Source organism: Colobus angolensis, unplaced genomic scaffold (assembly GCF_000951035.1).
Source record: "Colobus angolensis palliatus isolate OR3802 unplaced genomic scaffold, Cang.pa_1.0 Scaffold67, whole genome shotgun sequence".
NCBI classification, from domain to species: Eukaryota; Metazoa; Chordata; class Mammalia; order Primates; family Cercopithecidae; genus Colobus; species Colobus angolensis.
The window spans coordinates 303,537-310,461 of NW_012120376.1; the positions used below are offsets into that span (position 1 = coordinate 303,537).

At 36.6% G+C, this 6,925-nt stretch overlaps 1 pseudogene; it reads left to right on the plus strand.

Moving 5' to 3' along the window:
- Positions 1–5,774: 5,774 nt before the first annotated feature.
- Positions 5,775–6,332, plus strand: LOC105500459 (annotated as a pseudogene).
- The last annotated feature ends 593 nt before the right edge of the window (positions 6,333–6,925 follow it).

A 6,925-nucleotide genomic window follows, 5' to 3' on the forward strand; every position in this document is an offset into this window, starting at 1 on the left:
TCACTTATTTTTACCATGATAATGCTATAGGATTGGGCATAATTCCACACAGTCTTCCTATGTACAACCAAAACCAGAGAAGAAAGGATAATGAAAAGTCACTCATTAAGCATGTACTATGGGCCATTGATAATGCAAAGTACTTCACACATTATATTGCATTCTCACTGTAATCCTATGGAATATAACTTAACCTCATTTTACTGATGAGAAAACTGAAAATTAGATGTATCCATTTGCTTGCAGGTACACAAGAAGAGACAGAGCTAGGATTTTAATCTGGGTTGGACTCCTGGGCAGATACCAGTTTTGTACAATAATATTGGACATAAATATTCATTTCTCTCAGAAAACAGAAACCAAATCATGCATGTTGAGTTTCAATCATCTTCTAAACACATCTTAAACATACTGAATTCTTGCTTGGATGTTTTTCTCTCAGCACAGAAAATGTCTTCTTCTGCTGACCTCCACACTTTTCTGGCTCAGGCTCCCCATCTACCAGTTCTTTTGCTAGACTAAGTGTGTAACTTTAATTCACTGAGCCTTGATTTGCTCATCTACAAAATTAGATCCAACTCAGCTTTAAAACTCTGCAAGTCTGTGTGTAAGAAGGAAGAAGACACAGCATCCATTAGACAAAAGGAAACAGAATAACCACATCAGTAGTTTGTAAATTACAGCATTTTTCTTAGCATTTTCTTCTATGCTAAGAAAATCACAAACTCACTGAATATAACCTATTGCAGGATCATCTGTAAATACATAAGGTCAAGGTGAAATAAGATGAAATTTGTAATATAGAACTGAAAAATATGCAATGTATCTATAAGGAAACTACTGCACTACATCGGTTGTTACTACTTTTGTTTTTGTTTGGTGGATGGTGGGAGGGTTGTTTTTGTTGTTTTGTGTCAAAGAAAGAACACTTGTTCTGGAAGAAGATAAACTTGAATTCTGGAATCAGATCCAGCCTATTTTTTAATCTGGTCATCCATGATATCCCATGTTGTTAAACATATTTGGGGGAAAAAGCTCTGGCATTGTCATTTAATTAAACCACCCTTTCCTTCTATAGCTATGGGAAAGTAAATTTTAAGTGGCATACTTTTACACAGTTCATAATTATTTTATTATACAGTTTGTGAATCAAATCACCATGCTTTAAAGAAAATCTATTTATATTTATGAAATTCCTATTTATCTCAAAAATAACAAAATGTTGTGATATCCAGGAAAACTATCTTCTCATCATATAAAAAAGGATGGGAGGAGAGTAAGAGTCTCCCATTGTACATAAATGTTCTCTCAGAACAGACTCTAGCTACCTCCACTGTCACAGCTACCACTTAAACCTTGATAGCTATGAGGCTACCCTATCTGAAAAATAATGGAAAGCAGGGTTGAAGGAGATGGAAAATATAGTCTGCTTGCATCTTAGGATGGCTAGAATATTGCCTCTTAAATAGAAGAATACATGTTATAAAAAGATGTAGCAGCTGATCACTTGATCTCTTAACCTTCTGACATTTCATTTTGGAAAAATAAAATTTATGCCACAAGTGCAAGGCTCAGCTAACAGAGTAGTAATGACATGGAGAAAAATGAAAACTGTGGAGTATTTATTGGGCAGAAAGTAACAGAATAAAAGAGCCAAATACAGCATCATTTTAAAGGAACAGTTCTTAAAATAGTAAGATTTAAAGGGCCTCATGGCATAAAGAATGTGTTAAATTCCCCTGCACAGTCATTATATCAAGCTGCAAGTCAAAAACCTTTCTTGTTGAATGAGAATATTTATGTTTTGTCTGTGGTTAATCAATATAACCAGACATATGACCAAAAAATATACTATTTTTATTTTTTGAGATGGAGTCTTGCTCTGTCACCAGGCTGGAGTGCAGTGGTGTGATCTCGGCTCACTGCAACATCTGCCTCCCGAGTTCAAGCAATTCTCCTGCCTCAGCTCCCAAGTAGCTGGGATTACAGGTGCGCACCACCACACCCAGCTAATTTTTTTGTATCTTTAGTAGAGACGGGTTTTCACCATGTTGGCCAGACTGGTCTCAAACTCCTGATCTCGTGATCTGCCCACCTCATCCTCCCAAAGTGCTGGGATTACAGGCATGAGTCACCGTGCCTGGCCCAAATGTTTTTATGAGTGAGAAAGAAATAGGAAGAAGAATCCTTGGAAAACCAATATGATAGATGAAAACATAACTGCATATTTCCAAACAGCATCTGGGGGCTTAAAAGGAAAGATACAGCTTATCAACCATAAGGGCTGCCCATCTACAGTGACAGGCTTCTGGGAAAGCAGGCTTTTGGCTTGGGCGGTAATGCTGGTTATTCTGTGATACAGTTCATTCAAGTAGAATGGAAGGATGCTCATTTAGGAACTTAAGTGCATCTCATTAAAGATAAGTGATAATGAAAAAAGTGAAGACATTTAGATTTGAGCCATTTTAGGACAGACTAAGATTACAACCTAAAGGGCAAGATGAGTGTGAGTTATATGAGTGATACAGCACCTAAAGGAGCATCCAAGGTCAAAACTCCAGAGAAACAAAAACCTTATGTAAGGAACAAGAGGGCTTTCCAGGGACCCTTCATCTGAACTGTTTGCTTCATGAGGAGTGGTATGGCCCAGTGGAAAGGGTATCTCCTTGAGAGTCACACAGACCTGGGTTTACATTCCGGTTCGGCACATAATTGCTGCTTGACTTCCTCATCTGTCAAATGGGGATAATATACTTATTCTGCAGGGTTTTTATGTTAACTAGGTAGTAACCATAGACAAAGTACTTAACATGTAGTAGATGCCAATGAATCTACATTGTTATCTCATCAACAATGATGCTGGTCATCATTTTGAGGCCATTTAACTTTTCACAAATACAAGCAGGCTGTCATTTCTGATTCAGACCTTTATCCTGTGCTGTACTCTGTGCTGGAAATCCTAGAAAGGTAGAGGTAGAAAAGAAAATGAGAGAAACTTATTCTATAATCTCCCCTCCAAAGGACTATCATTGGAAATATCCTTTACAAATGAATATTTCCCTTTTTAAGAACAGAGGTTCTCAAATTCGGTCATTTCTAGGCAGCTGAGTGCCTTGTAAAGAACTACTTTTCCTCTCATTCACTACCTCTTAACCTTTCTTCATTACGGCCTCCACCTCCCATCAGCCTTTTAGACATTTTTTACTAATCATCACTCTCATATATTTTAGTGCAATAGATATGCTGTATATCTGTGCCTATGCACAAAGAATAAGGTATTTTTGCCTCCCAGTTTCATCAACCAAGTTTTGCCCCACTGGGGGCAAGATTGTCCTAGTTGAGAATACATGCTCAGAGTTTCTTCTCCCGTCTCCAGTCACCCCTGCTCTCACCATCATGCCCCAAGCCAGGATATGCCTACATTCAGCTTTCACCATAAGTCAGGGGTGCTGACACCAGCGAATCTGTCTTCACGTGATAAACAATAAAAAGAGGAAGATAAGAGAAAAGTCAAGTGGAATTTCATAAATAAGGTTTTACAGACACACACAAGCCAAAGGGAATGAAATCACCAGTTATGACAAGACCGAATCACTGCTCAGAACTATCAAACCTCAAAACTTAATTCATGCCTACCCTTACAGAAACTCATGGTACAGATTGGAAAGGAAATGGTATCTTGACCAATACTGTTCCAATGTTTTCCTGACGTCTTTTCTTTTTAATGTGCTTGTGCCCATGTGTGGGCATTATAAAACAAGTGTAAATTAGATGTTAGTTGATATTTCCCTCTAACAAAAGTTTTTGGACACTTACAGTATCTTCTACATTATTAAGCTTGCTCAGCAATGTGCTCCATTCAGTCTAATCTCCAGATGCCATGTTTTTGTTGCTCCTCAAGCTTACTAATTTCTTATTACTTGCTAAATCTCTAAAACTGATTATTTAGGAAATGCCACAATGAGCAAACCCTCCTTATGTGGTAAATTTGCACTTGACATTTAACCAAAAAAATTCAGCATCTGTATGTGTGTTTGGATATATTATTGTATCACGACACAGTAAAAAAAAAAAAAAAAAAAAATCTACCCATAGGTTATTAGTGTGCATATATACTGCTTTTCTTAATGAAGTACCTTCCCAGATCAAACTTTGAGAAAGTTACTTGTAGACTGGTTCTTTTTGGTTGCTATGATATATTGGGTTAGATGTGATTTTCTCTCATGTTGGCATTTTAACTTGAATTAAATTCTTTGCTGAGTTTTTCTAACACCAGTATTGCTAGCAATTAATTTGAGGAACAATGACAGGGTAGATTCAGTCCGTGCAAGCAATATCCTTAGGCCACGAAATAACAGGATTTTCTGTACGTTCAAAGACTGAGAGAATCCTAAGCCAGGAACCTAGGATTTCGTGGTTAAGCAGGATTAAGTTAACTGCCCTGAACTTCTTGAAGCATGAAGTTCTCAGTTTGACTTCTTAGCCCTTTGGGCTATAGTAGGTGTATGGTATATCCCTTGTGAAGTCTGCACTTCACCGGGCTTTAAGCAATGACTGATGAAGGATCAAAAATAGTTCCAATTTAAGTGGTAAAAAAAGAAAAGTAAAAGAGACATGGAAATCAGCACTCACAACACTAGTAGGAATCAAGACTGCAACTACATTTCTTAAGGAAACAGTGGCAGTATTTATCAAGAGACTAAGTGGGCATACCCGATAACCCAGCAAATGGATGTCTGGAAACTTATCCCAAAGAGCTGACAATGAAGGGACCTAAAGATTTACAATAAGGATAATAGTTGCAAGGTTATTTATAATATTTTTTAATGTAAGCCCCTAACTGTCCCACTGTGGGGAAATGGCAGATCTAAACATTTCTATACACAAACAGGTAACAAAACTAGTAAGAAATCAATTATAAGTGAAATATGCCAGTCACAAAAACACAAATACCATATGAGGCCACTTATACGAAGTACCTAGAATCATCAAAATCAGAGCCATGAGAAGTAGAATGGTGATTGCCAGGGGCTGGAGGGACTGCAGGGTGGACAGTTGTTCAATGGGTACAGAGTTTCGATTTTGCAAGATGAAAAGGGTTTTTAGAGACTGTGTGCAGAACAATACAAATGTACTTAACGCTGCTAAACTGCACCCTTAAAATGGTTAAGGTGGTAAATTTTATGTATGTTTTGCCACAATTAAAATGTTTTAAATTTTAATAACAGTTATATCTTGGAGATGACATTTTGAGTAGTTTGAATTTTCTTCATTTAATTTGCCTAAGTTTGTCTAAGTTTTCTAAATATTTTCTGGAAACCATGTATTTTGTTTGTAACAAGTGGGGGATCTAGTTATATGAAAAAAAACTCATTCTTTCTTTAGTTGATATTTTTAGTAGCTGATAGCTTTGTGTGATAAAAGAAAGATATTTGGTTATTGTCCCTGTGGAACATATTTTTTTTTTACACAGAATGCTCTCGCTGCCAAATGCCCCCATACTTACCTACAGAAGAGGTACATACCCTTCAAGACCCAATTTGAGCCCACTTTCTGAAACTAAGAAATATTCCCTTATGACGTTAGTGAGAACTCATTCTCATTTTCAAAGCACCAGTAGTGATAGCAATAGTAATAATACCTAATGTTATTTAGGTGTAACAAGCACTGTAACAAGCACTAAGATTAGCACATCATTTTGTCTCCTAAAAAATCACACATTTACCACCTCTCAAGCCTGGTGTTTGGTCAGTGGGGATCCACACGGGTTCAACATGTGTATGGAGAAGTGTTATTTCTATTTGGGGCCGACCCACCCCGACCACGGCATGATGTTCATCCACAAGGATTGCAAGGTGTTCAGATTTTGTAAATCTAAATGTCATTAAAACTTTAAAAAGAAGTGCAATTCTTGCAAGGTCATGTGGACTAAAGCATTTCAGAAAGCAGCTGGTGAAAAGCTTACAGTGGATAATTCATTTAAATATGAAAAATATAGAAAGGAACCTATCAAATACCAGTGAGAGCTATGGAATAAAACTATTGATGCAATGAAGAGAGTTGAAGGGAACTTCAGAAGTTCTCTTCTGAAGAGAGAGAAGTTGAAGAGAACAAACAGTTGTCTCAGTTGAAGAGAACAAACAGAAACGCCAAGCTAACTTTACAATGAACAGATTGAAGAAAAATAGAGCTACAGAAAGTTCAGGATATATTAAAGAAGTCAAGCAAAACATCCATCTCATCGGAGCCCCTCTGGCAGGCAAAGAAAGCAGCTGGAAGAGAAAATGGTACAGCCATTACAACAGGATGTGGACATGGAAGATGCTTCTTAAAAATCTCACTATAACTCTTTCTATATGTACACTTGAAAATGTCCTTTGGAGATTTGGAACTGCTAAACTATTAGGTTTTTTTTTACGTAAGGTCACTTAGATGAAAAGTGATTAAAATATATATTTCCTACATTACTGTCTACAAAACATCAGTTATTATAAATGTTAGATTGCATCTCAATGTTAAATCTTCACTGATAGATGTAGTTATGTAAATCATGAAAATTCTGTTTATAACTATAGAAGTGAATTGTGGGTGTAAAATGGTCATGCCATTTGGATAATGTCTCAAGGCAGCATTTATACAGTAACTAATGATAAAAATTCATGGCTAGTGAGATATAAAATAAAATATTTGCAGTAAAATATTTCATTTATTAATGTTATAGAATCAGGGGGATACAACAAGGAACAAACAATTTGTATGACAGAGTTGAATATCTTTTATTTTGACTTCAGTATTTCCTGTTTTGGTTTATTAGCATCTTAGAACAGCATAATGGCATCGTTTGATGGGGCCTAATTATACTGGACTGTTTTGACCTGGTTACCTGGTTTAGCCATTCTGATAGGTAATTGTGGAAGTTGTAAAT